The sequence below is a fragment of the Patella vulgata genome, chromosome 2, assembly GCF_932274485.2.
Source record: "Patella vulgata chromosome 2, xgPatVulg1.2, whole genome shotgun sequence".
Taxonomy (NCBI): domain Eukaryota; kingdom Metazoa; phylum Mollusca; class Gastropoda; family Patellidae; genus Patella; species Patella vulgata.
Window position 1 is genome coordinate 69,619,483 of NC_065880.2, and position 15,083 is coordinate 69,634,565.

Consider the following 15,083-nt stretch of genomic DNA (forward strand, 5'->3'; position numbering starts at 1 on the left):
GGAACTGTTAAAGACAATAGCAAATGAAATATTAGCTTTTAAGGTGCCAATGATAGTGAACAAAAGACTGACTTAGTTTCCCACAATTATCCTTTAATACATATTTATGACAATTTTACAACATCACGTCGCGTTGTGTAAGGCATTATTATGTACTCAGTATTCCTTTGATAACTGAAACACAACATCTTTAACTAATTTACCAAGGATCGAATGCCCATAAATACAGTTGTAATGATCATTTAAAGATACATTATGTAAGATTTAGATAAAGAACTAGCCATTCTTGCTATAATAGTTCGAAAGTAGATGATGTAAAATGAATAATTTGAAAATTTCATTCTAATTACTCTATTGTAAGCGAAGATATTAGCCTTTGAAGGTTTGACAGACGTGTGCAATAATTTCAACCACCGTACTGGTTGATCGAAGCTAAGTCTCGGTCCTCCATATTTGATTAAATCAAAGTATCGCTGAACCATTCTAATCTATTTAATATCGGAGAAATCTGATGCCATCGAGAGTTGATTAGGACCTGGATCAGTTAATTAATGTCTAATTGATACTTTAGAAAACATTTCAGGCCTAAGGAAAGACCTGCAATACATGTAGGCAGATTTAGCTCTTGCATAATGCTTGCTTAATGTTTCCGCAAACTAAAATGAAATAAATGTATGCTATAGTTGTGATCATTATTAAATGTAATCATTTTGTCAGCTTTGAAAGGTAAAGATATTAAAGAAATAACAAAATATGTTGTTGAGTTCCGCATAAATCGGATGAGAGCTAAGTACCCTGTTTTTGTAAACATATGTCCATACGTTAACTGTTTTTTTTTATTGATTGCCAAGTTTATGATATCATGACAGAGAAGATCGTCAACATGTAAAGGTTTCTACGAGAAGACCATAAAGTTGATTTATTGTAGGATAAAGATTTAACCCCACACCAAGCTGACCTAACTTAACCCTTTCTTTATTACGAACCATGAATTCACTTGGACCGTCAAGACAGGAATATTACCCTTAATCTTGAGATCTATGGAATGGATGCATGTGTAATTGCTACTGTGTGTATGTTTGAATCAATGAAATGAGTATTTTATATTCAAATTAATATTATGAGATAGGACATTAATGTTTACAATCAGAGAAAATTATTGTCCTCAAATTCAAATTGACACATTTAATTCATTCATTTAAAGATGCATTCCCACAAGAGTATTTATTGGGTGGTTATTTCCAATAAAAGTATGGCAATTTTGGTATATATGGAAAGAACATGTAGAGACACCCAATCTTAGTAAAATACTGGATTCCCTGAAAAACAACTATGGAGCGCGCCAAGGACAAAAATGAGTTCTTAATTATATGTTGTTAAACATGATGGCGAGTGGACATGGAAAAAGTGAGAGGTACAGCAGATTCTTAGACTAAACTGCGGAAAAAGAAGTGGACAGGGGATAATCCCAGAAATTACTTAGGCTTCAATATTTCTGGTAAATGGACAGCGAATAAAGACATCGTTTTTTTATATTCAATGAATTCTCCCTCGACTTGGCCAGTTTCCGCAACCGCCAAGACACATGACACACATGGCTTCTTTAAATAGACTTTTTAGAACTTGGTGTATTCCTGGTGAATACAATGATTTGACAGGGATTTGATGCAAATGTTTGATAGATTAATTAGGTTGAATATGTTTTTAGTCCAAGTATATCATCAAATCACCCAGTTTGTACATGGGAGAGCATTTTTAAGACTAACAAGATAATTTTGACACTAAAGATTTGAGCCTTCTACTTTATGGTTATCCCAATCTGATTAAAACACAGATCCTATTTCATTTCGTTTTTTTATAGTGACTTCTTGACGTGCCATGCACAGAACTGTGGGTAAATCACTAGAAACGCTAACGCTGATTGATTAATCAATGTCTGACGACATAGGGTCAAAAGCCACTCGTACGACCCCTGACACGACCTTTGAGTACAACTTGTCAGATCTTCATTTAGTGGCCATCGAAAGTATAAAAAAAAAAAAAAACGAAATATAGATCTGTATTTTAATCAGATTATTGTCATCCCTTATATAGTTTTTGATTGGTTTATACCATCACAAGAGTTGATTTTGACATTATACAATGTACAATATGTACATGTATGTCAAATGAATTTTGAGACCAAGTCATTTCCTGATGTCTCAAATAGTTCCGATATGGTTAAGATGAAGCCATTACATTTGCTTAATTGCAAACATTATGCAGTTATGTTATACAGATTGTGTAATAAGGTATGTTTAAGGTATGTTTCCAACTGAAATCCGACCCTTAGACATTTACTTGTGGTGTATTCAGGGGGGATGCCTCTTTTGTCTATTCTGTGCCGTATATCCCCAATCCTAAGACACTTTCAAATTTTGCTGCATACCTCCACCCACCCACCCGCTTTTGGAAGGTCCTGGATACACCACTTGATGTGTCATTCCCTCTACACCTATGTCTATTTCTGAAAACCTTAGGACAAACTCATTCAATGAAGAATCAATAAATACAGAAATATAAAATATTAAATTATAAATTCTTTAATAGGTTGGAAATTATTATTATTATTCTAATCTAGAAATAATATTGATTTTATAGGATGCTAATATATCATTAAACATCATTAAACTACCGAGTCATACATACAATATATTTCCGTTATTGTACAATGTAAATTAATTGATTGTTGCAGTATTGTTATATTAAATAAATAAATGAAGTGAAACACTTGATTTGGTTTTGTTGTGGAAATTTACAATGGTATATTACTTTTCACATGTTAAGGCCATGTGTTTAGAGTAACTTGGACAATCTTTTTTTGTGACCCAAATTACCAACCCTAATTTTTTACTCTCATTTCCCAGATTCTACAAGTTGGTCTTGTCATGGATTTCTGCAGACAAATTCAAACACTGAAATTTTGTTATGTACAACACCTTGAATCAGTATGATTTTCCAAGCCCTTAATCAGTAATCAAGCTGGAATTGCCAGGAAATAATTAATAAACACTTTTGCAAGTATCATTGTATGGCATTAAAAGATTGATTTATTAGTTCAGTTAGTTCTATCAAATTTTACCCCACAAATTCCATTGAAATTTTATTTAAATAATTTGTATGCGCGTAGGGGTCTTTAGCAGTGGGGGGAAACCAGAGGACCCGGAGAAAACCCACAAGGTTGGACAGGCGACCCCACTCCTTGTCACGTACAACTGGGGATTCGAAACCATACCAGTTGACTCAATGACAGGCCTGATGATACAGCGCGCACATGCTAACCATTCGGCCATCCAACCCCCCTCCCATAAAAAAGTAAAACAAAATTTGACCCAGTTCTTTGTGGCTAAGGAACCGTAAACACAGTATTATTTTTTGTTTGGTCTTATCAAAATGGATCAACTTTAAATAACATGCTTCTGAACAATCTATTCAAGATTCAACAAAGTAACATTTGGTTGTGAAGTTTACCTGCCTTGCCTGTAATAGAGACTTAAAAAGTCGATGATTATGAGTTTAATTTTTCGGACATCTTATTGTACTCAAATTGACAATTTAAAGTTTAATTAAGACAGTAAAAGCATTTAACAACGGAACATAAACTTTTCAGTTTAAAAAATGATCCATCAGAGGATTTTAGCAAAGATTATAGGTGGCAATGGCTTGTTTTGATCATATCCAGGTTTATATCATAAATGAAATCAAATGGGGTTTAACGTCCTACTGTTCTGCTCCAAACTGGGCTAATGAAGATGGTATATCACATGCAGAGGATACCAAATGTTGACAGATTTTCAAATATTGAACAGATTTGAATCATTCTTGAACTGATATTCCTTAAAGAGATTCAACTTTCACAATATTGTAGTTTGCAAGTGATTGATAATCCCTCAAATGACGATAAGAGACTTTAACAAACTGTTTACTCTTTAGAGACTTAATTAGTGACATACTTGGTTGTGAAGTTTTTCTGCTTATTCTGTAACTAATATTTTATACCAAGAATAGCCAACATTACACATTGGATGATTAGAAGTGGCGTATGGCATTCCTTTTACAATAATAAAGTTAGACAGTAAGCCTACTTATTATTTTTTGCTATGTTATTATTTTTAGCACATCTTTTTTAGCGAATGTTTTCTTCTCTCACATTAATAATTTTATTTCAGTTTAGAAAAATGTTCTTAATAAATCAAACAAGGAAAGACAAACTTGTGTTCTGTAATGGTCATTACATTAGGTCTATTATAAACATACGTTTTATTTACAAGAAGTAGACCAGGGTATGGTGCATCTGAATTCGTGTGTGAACAAATTGATGCATGGTATGTAAAAGATTGACCACCCCTGTTTTACACTATAAACTCAAGCCTTAGAAGATTTAACAGTGTGTATATTCTAGAGGGGAATCAGTCTGACTTTTTTACAAAGTATCACTGGTATGCTGAAATCATCTGGGTTGTTTGTGGATTTGATATAATGATAATTTTGTCCTAGAGTAAACTATTAATGTAAATTGTTGTTATTATTCCAACACAAGACCAGGAGACCAGAGATAAAAGTCTGACGAATCTGGGGGTATGAACTGGACTGAATCAAAAAGTTATAGAAAGGATTCGATATTTTCATTTTCTTCGCAAACTCTTGCCTTAGAATAGTCACATAGTACCTATTCCTTGAGGATTTGACTGGCTGTACTATTAGCATAATATATTTATGTTTACATCTGTATGTAAGTAACTTGTATACATGTAGTTAGTTAAAATTGTTCACTAACGATAAGCATCATTATAATACATATTATCTTTGTTCATACATGTGATATACTGTATTTATGTTTTTACTGATTATGGTACTAATTTAGTTGCGATTGATTTTTTGTATATGTATGTATGTGTAAAAATCAATATAATTACTCTAAATATAGAATTGTGAAGGGCTATTAATATCTGTATTCTTCTTATCCTGTAGTTATTGGTTAAAGTCTCAAATGGCTGGATGGTTGGTTGCTGGTTCCTCATCTGAAAGTCATAGAATTTATGAAATGATAGATAGGGTTAACATCCTACTTTTCTACAATGACTGGGCTAATGAAGACGGGAAGAAATGATAGAGACAATAATTTGATTACCTGTAGGCTTTAGGTTTGATTGCATGTACATGTAGGTTGTCAGTTTTGTCCTATTAATTACATCACCCACAATCTATGAGCTTGAAGACATGTCTTGATACTGCACCATTGACTATTCTTTAAATTACATATGTTAAAGGCCAGATGTCTCATTTGCATTTTTGCTAAAATATCAAATTTCTCACAGCTTAATACACGTTAAATATGTACTCAGATTGACTATTTAACATTTAAGTTCAGAAAACAAAATCAAAATATCAATGCTAGATAACCTCCCGTCACAGATTCAATCGGATTTAAGTTAGGCCCATCAGGTTTCTCTGCCTCCAATAAAAGATAGCGGCACATTGTTCTTGTTACCCTCAGGCAGCATAGATCGATGAGATTTCAAGTTATCATAACTTTGTAAATAATGAACAGAATTGAACCATTTTTGGACTGATGATCCTAATCCGATTAGAGATTAAACTTTCACAATATTGTAGTTGGCAACGGATTGCTATTATAACTCTAAACGATGCATCAAATCTTTATAAGCAAATGGTATGTGGTATTGAAAGGAAATAAGTAAAGTATGAAGTATCTTTGTGACATTCTTTCATCTGTTGTGATTAAGAATGTTTTAACACATTACCAGCCATTCAGCTTGTCACTGAACTTAGATGTATTTGAATCCTTTTAATGGTTACTAATGTTATAGTATTAAGGTTTCTGTAAAGGTTTTAGATTTTAATTGTGTTTCAGATGTTGTCTTTCTTAAGTTTATGCTTGATTATTTACAGTATTATTACCCTTGCTTTTAAAAGCAGATGTGCTCTTTTTACTTAATTTACATTATTATTAACCTTGCAAGAGATTTTCTCTTACAGAATTTTTTATCTTTTATCTGTTTACGGTGTTATTGACATTGCTCTGAAAACCAAGTGTGCTCTTTTAGAAGTTTTAAAGGAAAGTTATGTTCTTCTCACCATTTTATATTAGTAACCAGATATTTCATTTCCTTTCTTCATCTTAAGATACTAATAATCTGAGGAAACCTAAATTTTTCTTCTCAATTTATTAGTGGAGTTGATAGTTTTAGAAAAGTAACACATTTAAATTTAAAACGAAGTAATAAATAAGCCTTTTGGTCCATAAAGACAATGTTAGAATTTATTCAAGTATGTTCAAGTAGATTTTAATTGAGAGTATTGTATTTGTTTAATACCCTAGAGAAAAGCCAGGAATGTTGTTAGTGTGTAAGAGGTGGTCCTAAAGGAGATTCATCAGCATGTTTAATGATTTACTTTACTAGTACATTGTACATGTAACGTCATAATGATGTCGCTATAATATTGATCCTAATACTCTGGATTCAATATACCAACAGCTGGCTATGACTTACACAATACTCAACCCTCCAATCATAATATTATTCCTTCTTTCTTCATCAAATATTAAAATTGATTTAATGAAATTTAGAGAACTTGCAAAGATATTGGATTTATAGAAAAACAGACGATTGAAACTGGATTAGTTGTTATATGTTATCAGTATCGTGGAATGTTTGGATTATTAGCAATGGTTTATTGGATTTTTCAGGTAAGGTATTGTTGTATACATATACTTTAGGTCTTTAAATCACAGGAATGCAAAATATATAGGCCAAGGTTAATGTCAGTAATAACACGTAGATTTGTGATGTGCTTGTAGAACTAGGCAGTGTATGCTTAGCATACACTTTCCAGCATACATGATAACTACGTATAATTGCTCATCCGAGGGGAACTCAACTGCTTATTCATATAGCAAGTTTACATAGAGTTTTTGATCCTATATTCTTTGAGTTTTAGAAATATATTTTGATTTTAATGTATTACTACTTTCGAATTTGAGAGAGAGAGAAATGGGGTTTAATGTCCACTTGACACAAACTAGGTTATTTCAGGACTAACATATGGTTCAATTTTATTTCCATAATTTCGCTTGCACATAGGGGTGTTTAGCAGTGGGAGGAAACTGGAGGACCCGAGGTAAACCCACAAGGCTGGACAGGCGACCCTATTCCTTGTCACGTACAACCGGGGAATCGAAACCACGCCAGTTGACTCAATGACAGACTTTATGATACAGCGTGCACATGCTAACCATTCAGCCATCCAACCCCCCTTTTCGAATTTGATGCCAGTATCGTTGAGTCTAGGTTTTAGGAAACTTCTAGTCTTGTTTCCCTCCGGATCAGTTGTGCAGGATGGATGGCCTGGCAAGGAAAATCGTCTAGTTTTTCAGTTGGAACAAACCACAGAACTTGGCAGTGTAAATTAAAGTAGAGCATACATCTGGGGAAAATTCCCCTCGGAGCACACTATTCTCGTCTTCATTAGCCCAGCTGGTGCAGAAAAGTAATATGTTAAAAAAAACAAAAACATTTCTACAGTTTTTCTTAATGGTGTATTAGTCCATTTGTTTTTGATACCAGAATTATAAGACAAATATATTGTAATCTGAAAACAAGATTTTTATGATTATATTGACTGTAAACCTTTTTATATAAACAGCTCATACATGTAGAAGTACAACATCTTTTCTGCTTTCTGGGTAATTTGTGAATGAGAGTAAAAGTCAGAAAATGGTAAATGGGTTTTGGTATTTGATTTTCCATTCATGAATTATTGAAGGATATTTTAACCCAAGGCAGCTACAGTAGAGAAAAAATACCATTAAATTGATTGCTGATTCTAATTTGATAGAGAAATGGACCTTGTAAAAGAGGACTGTGTTTATGAGAAATAAAGCCTCCCATTTGATGTGTTGCTTTTAGATATAAGAATAAATTTTGTAAAATCTGTACTAGCAGGATATTAAATATAAGAATAAATTTAAAATAGAATATTATAGCAGAATATTAGATAGAAGTAAAAATTTTAAAATAGAATGTTATAGCAGGATGTTATAAAATGATTGTAATAAATATTTTTTTATAGATCACTGAAATTCTTTTGTTCTCAGTAATCTTTCTCAGATATAAGATCGACATACATTGATTCAGATAAACCATAAACAGAAAGACGTTTTTATTGCCATACATTGATACGAAAAACAAAACAGCAGGTACACGATTTTATTTTCCATTTATTGTTTATTTGAATCAGTGTGCGCCTGGTTTAAATATACCACTATGTAGATATAATTTTCCATGTTCACATGGCGATTTTAGTTATTCAAGAACCAAACACAAAAAGGTGTGAGAGAAAAAATATATTATTATATCTGAAAGCCATCAATACCGATAGGAAAATAAGTAAGCCTTATGGTATTATCATAGGATTCAAATTATTCTTGGCATATTGAAAGTGGAATCTTTACTTCATTGCTGGATGAAACAAGGTACAACTGTACAAAATGTTTTAACTTTTATCTCATTATTACGTGTTGAAAATAGTCAATATTTTACACACTTTGGGGAAGTGGATATAGAGCCAGCCTCCAAAGTTAGATTTTGCTTATACTTTGTGTCATTTTGAATACAATTTATTTAATTGTACCTTCTACCAGTTCGAAAATGATGCAAAAATATTTGACTGCCTGTTTATCAGAGTATGTGCAGATGAGGTCACAATTAATGGGTAGTTTATATGTTTACAGAAATTTCAAATAATAGAATTAGATATGATTGCGTGCGATCTATATGCTTAGAACGACTTCGATCTTCTTATAAGTGAAGCATTATTTTTTATAACATTTGTAATGAATACTGATCTTGAGCCAGTACTTTCTTTTACATTGTCATTGCCATTTTCCATATAATATATAGATTTCTTTTAATTTCACCACAAAGTAGGGTAATTCAGCGAGGGATAACAGTATTGTCCTTGTGCATATGATACATGTAGGTTTGTTTTAATATTTGCCTATATGAGCCAAAACTCTGCTTGTGACTTTGGGTATTGTGTACAAAGCAGAGTGTGCTTTTATTGCATGCTAGAACACTAGATACCACTTGTCATATGAGGAGCTCAGATAAGCTTACAAATATTTAGATTTGAATGCAATTGATGCTTGTTTTCGACCATATTTTAGTACCATATTGAAAAGAAAGTTGTTAAATAGCTGTGGATATTGTAGAGTAATAATATTATGTACCAAAGGAATACATTCTCTATTGGAAATAATTACTATAGGGTATAATTATATGATCAACAATGTCTGCTTATATACCAGATACATAAGTAGAGGACCAACTGATAGCAGACTAAGCTATGATGAGGTTATTTCTTATTCCTGTATTTAGACGAGCTCCAAGTTATTACTATACTCAGATAAATCAATGTTTCTTCTCCTATAAAACACTCTCAACTTTTTAACGCCCTCTCTTTCTCATCACTTGCCATTTCTTTGAATACAAGATTACTTCCCCTCACTCTGATGATTCTATTGATGAGCTAACTACAAAAAAAAGAAGATGAAAGGCCACATTCAAGATCATTTATGGAGAGAATTCGCTTGGAATTAATCAAAAATATATGTTCTAAATGTGTTGATGCAATCTGTAGATATATAAATTGTCAAACATTAAATGGAGAAATTCTATATTAAGATATTTACGTTACATAGAGAAATAATTGAATGAAATAAAGACGAAAAAGTGCAAATTATATTGTTACATGTAGATATATTCATGTTTTGTTAAAGGACAATATTGGTGTCAGTCATTATCACATATGTGATAGAACTAGTTAAACACATTCCAAATATAATTTTAACACGGAGATCATTGCTACGATTGATGCGTAAAGAAGGTTTCAACAATCGGAAGTGACGAACGCAAAAGGAAAACACGAGTTATCCCTCTATATAACTGACTGAAGTGACGAGTGATAACAGATACACAGGCAAATTTCTGCTCACTAATAATTCCTTCAAAGACCAAAAGTTGTTATATGAGACTGTAAGAGGATATCTGACGATTCAAAAAAGTAATTGAATGTCATTAGATAAGAGAACACGAGAAAAATAACTTCTGGTCTTCGGAGGAATTATTATTAGTGAGCAGAAATTCGCCCATGTATCTGTTATCACTCGTCACTTCAGAATGGACTAAGCAAGCGTAAACGACTGCTGTTCAATTTGAACTGTTCAGTGTTAACATATTTCACTGAACATTTGATTAGAAATTACATTATTTATTTTCAAAAATTGAATATAAATCAGTTTACATACATGCATGTTACATTAATATGTGCTTTTAGAACCATTTTCATCTATTTTATGGTTTAAAAAAAATAGAGCTATACGCCCTTTAAGTATAGGCCTCCATGTTAAACACCAAAATGTGAAAAAGTATCCCAAATAGTTTGTCTGAAAGTTTCAGCTCCAGATGTTGAGTGGTTCAGAAATGTTCACTAGGCTTGCAAATTGAGGTTACATAATAATGTAATATTTATGTCACTCTATCCATGTAGATGTATTTTATATATTTTCAAGTCATACAGTTGTTGTTAGTGTTTCAGTGAGATTAGCGACCAAAAATGCTGTATCAGTGGTGATTGGGTTATTTTCAGATAATTAGTATGTAAAAGGCTATTCTAAATCTGATAAAATCTTTGAATTGCTGTTAGACATCCGGTTTAACTACTGTTTATTTACATGTATTTACAAGGTACTGATCTGTTTTCTTCGGGTTTTAACATTAATTGCAGGCAGACAGCATCTACTTAGGTGTCTTATTATTAGGCTGAAAGCTTATTTAAATGTCAATCTCTTTTCACCTGATGGCAGACAAGTGATGTGAACATCCTTTTGGAAGCACATCAAATGTCTGGTAGACAAGATGTCTCTATCTCAACCTGTATGTATGTCGATTGATTTATATAGTGTTGGACTGTTAAATGGTGTGAGGTTGATAGCTGTAAATAATGAATATCAATCTGCTAAGAATAAAAAATAAGTGGGATGTCCATTTTTGGTAAATTAACTATAGATATCCATTATTTATGCTTCCAGTGATTAGTTTGAGTTTCATGAATGTATGCTGCCAGATTGATCAACTCTTTCGAAAAAACATGATCACATAACTCCAATTTTAGCTTCTTTACACTGGTTACCCATTAAGCACAGCATTAATTTTAAAATACTTTTACTGTTATAAATGCTTTAATGACACTTCACCCGCTTATATAAAAGATTTACCCACTGTATATACGCCAACCAGGTGTTTGAGATCATCTAGTGACTCGTTTCTTCTTAAACCCATCTCTGTAAATCGTTCTTCTTTCGGAGAACAATCCTTCTTTTTCAAGGCACGGAAACTCTGGAATAAGCTCCCTTTTTTCATAAGGTCAGCAAAATCTATTACAATATTCAAACAATCACTAAAAACACATTTCTATACACAGGCTTTTAGTTAAAAAAATTTATATATCTTGCATTTTTATCATATGATAATGTAATTTTCTATGTGTATGTACTTTTATGTACATTTACATTTTGCATTGTTTCAATTTATGTTTTTGTAAAGCGCCTCTGAGTATTGCTCTATGGTGGAAGATGAGCACTGTATAAATATCATTTTATTAATAATAATAATAATAAGGTTTTGAAACTCCATCAAAGATAGATTTCATAATATCGATATCTAAAACCAGATTTTTTCTGAGACAAAGACTAAATTTGTGTCTAAATTTGTCTTGTCAGTGACTGCAGTGACAAGTGGCTTTATTTCCAGACTTGACTCACAAGAAGGTATTGGTAGTAATATTACCAATAGGCTGTGAATATTAACTGGTGTCTATACATATGGGAGTTGGGATGACCTACCTACATGTAATATCAAGCTCTAGCTGGCCATCGCTGTTTGAATCCCTTGTTTGAATGAACGTGACTTGGAGATAAGAGCATCTTCTGAATGTTGGTGGTTTATTGCAGTGCTCTGGTTTCCTCTCACAGCAATCCAATTTAATTTTCTGTTCTTCAGAATCTTGATAAATCATGTTTTATTTAAAATTTCAAAACCTAAATATTTGGAACTAAAAACTTTTGAACAGAGCAACATTGTACTTTTGGTTTTTAAATTAGTTGTTATCCCAAAGAAATACATTGTAAGAAGCAAAATTTTGACAGTTGTTCCCAAAGAACAGAAAATAAAATTGGTTTGTCCTGAGAGTTTTAATTGTTTGTTGTCAACCCTAGTCATATCTTGATTTATTCACATCTTTTCAATATTACATGATTACATGTACTTTGATCTGTCTTGTTGATACCAATTAGCAGTTTATTGATTCTTAATTATCTTGGCTGATTAGGTTAGCATCAGATATGAATTATATGTATTCTACCGTTCTGTCATTTGTTTAGCAAGCCGGCTTTGTAAGAGAATTCCCCAGGTGACAGCTAAATTACTATTAAATATAGCAGGAACTTGTCGTGGTGCCATTGGCGCCACAGATAATAGGTTTAATTATATATATCAAGACAGTAATAGGTTTTCTGATGCCAATATATATGGCTTATGATCTGCATGTAGGTGGGAACTGAACTAGATTTAATTGAATAACAAAATAGTTTGAATGACAATTTATTAAAACTGATTTACAATACATCTGAGTCATTTTGGTTCTTAAAAGGGACATTGACAGAGTTGTACGTTTGGTATTCCAGGAATAAATTGTTTTCGCCATTCAAGTATCTTAAGTAGACTCATATCATTAATTTAGAACATAATGTAGAAAAGGATCAATTAATTATCGTACAAGAAAGTTAGGAATATTTAAAGAATTAAGAGGATGTTATCATAGTTACATGTACATGTAGTTATTATATCTTTTATATAAATAAGCTGATTGCTAAAGGCTATATTTATTATTATCAATTTCGTCTGATTCTTTCAGGTTATTTTTTTGTGCCATATTTGTTTTATGATCCATATTTGACTTAGTCAATTAAATAATGTCAGATCACAGTAATATACAACAGCAAGGTACATGTATCATGAAATCAGAGTGATGTAATAGGAAAAGGATGGATTAAATAATTATAGTAAAATATTGCAAGGGGAGAGCAATGATGCAGGATGGTCGGACTGGCAAGAAACATCATCTAGTCACTCCGATGAGATTAAAAATCAATTAATCAAGATTCTATGTACACATTTCCATGCATGTAACCCGTCACAGTTGGAATTCTACCAAGACTTTGAAAATGCCACAGTCAGGGTGAAATTTCCCTGATAGAACATTGCATGGAATATGCCATTTTTCATTTTGGTTGGTGAAGAACAGTAGGGCATTAAACCCCATTTCATTTCTTGCAAGTAGTATGTTGTTTTGATACAGTAAAATGATGGATGTGTTCGAGTTTGACACTTTATTACACATGTTAAAATTCATTAATATGGAGATGTTTGGGTGGTACAAGTCATAATTTTAAATACAGTAGAATAAGAAAACCATTGCATGGTGAAAGCAGTTGTCTAGTTATTTCATGAATAAGACACAAGGAAGACGTTTATAAAAAGAAGCCTTCTGGAAATTAATTCTATCTGTTCGCAATTTCATCATTGTTCGCCTCCATGCAGTAGTATGTGGCCATTATCTTCAGTCATTTGAACAAATCAATTTGACACATCAGAAAATGCCTGAAGGTATAGACGGTAACATTTATCATTTGCTATACATAATTTCTAGTCTAAGAGACGTTGTTAATTACGTACAAAAAAATGTAGATAATTATACCAATACACAGGAATTGTGGGCAGCTTTAATTATTACAAATGTCATTGGAATAAACTGAAAGATTCTGAAATACATAATGCATGAAACAAAACAGAAATTAAAATGATCTGCTTTGCCTTCTGCCAAATGCTGTCACATCTGTCACTTTGTGTTAAACAATAGATTATGAATAAAGAGACCAATTAGTTATTATGGATACATTAGGCATCATTCAATAATTCAACTTATATGTATATCATTAAACTTATATGTCTATCATTAATGTTAACTATCATGAATCAAGTACTCCATGGGAATTATATAGATCATGAAAATGATTAATGGCCTAATACAGAGCTTAGCAGGGTAGTTTTGAGGATTTAAAAAAAAAACAAGCTCTATTTATAGGTAGTAAGGTAAATATTCTTAACTTTCAATTACTAAATTCAAAATTTTTGGGGAGTGGGGTGAGGGAGGTTATCCACTGTAGGGCCTAAATTGAGCGCTAGGTCCCCAAGTACTTTATGATAGCTACACTGTATATATATGTTGACTTAAATACATGTTTAATGAAGAAAAAAAATATAAGCTCAGGGCAAATTATTTCAAGTATAAACAGTTACCGAGTACTTGAATAAGGTTCTTGACTGTATGTACCAAATCAACTGAATATGTTTTATAAAGTATATGTCTGGTTTATTCTTTTTTTTTCTGTTTTGAACAATATTTTTTTATACATTTAGCAAAAGCAAAAAACTAGGAAACAGTAAAGATATGTTCAAGCAATAGACAGTTACATCATTGACAAAAATTATTGTATATATACTACACATTATACAATACAAAGCAAAACCCCTCAACAAGCCACAGGGGTATCACAGATCTTACTAAACGATTAGCAGGGAAAAACTCAGATGAAAAGACCTTCAGATTGTTTCCATCTATCTTGAACTTTGTCACTGAGTATAATTTGTTCTTTTTTGAAATAAATAGTAGGCCTATAATAATTTTTTTTAAATACATTCAAAATTGGTTTATTTTCTCTGTATTTAAGCCTTTGTGCTAAACCATATACATGTATCAAATTAGGAATTTTATTATCACCAGTATCAATACCAAATAAACATGTTATCAAGGGGATATCAAAATCATTGTTTGCCTTTAGTTTAATCCAACATAAGATAAATATTTTGAGGGTAAATGGGTAGTATTAATCTGATATCTGT

At 32.0% G+C, this 15,083-nt stretch overlaps 1 protein-coding gene across 2 annotated transcripts in view; it reads left to right on the forward strand.

Moving 5' to 3' along the window:
- LOC126811928 (TBC1 domain family member 16) overlaps window positions 1-15,083 on the forward strand; it is a 37,070-nt gene that overhangs the window by 5,699 nt on the left and 16,288 nt on the right. Inside the window, exon 1 of one of the 2 annotated variants that reach the window (XM_050537990.2) lies at window positions 6,560-6,751. The exons of the other annotated variant lie outside the window; for it this stretch is intronic. The gene's annotated coding sequence lies outside the window, so the exon portion shown is untranslated. Of the gene's footprint in view, window positions 1-6,559; window positions 6,752-15,083 lie in introns of those variants that run through there. 2 annotated transcript variants of the gene reach the window in all.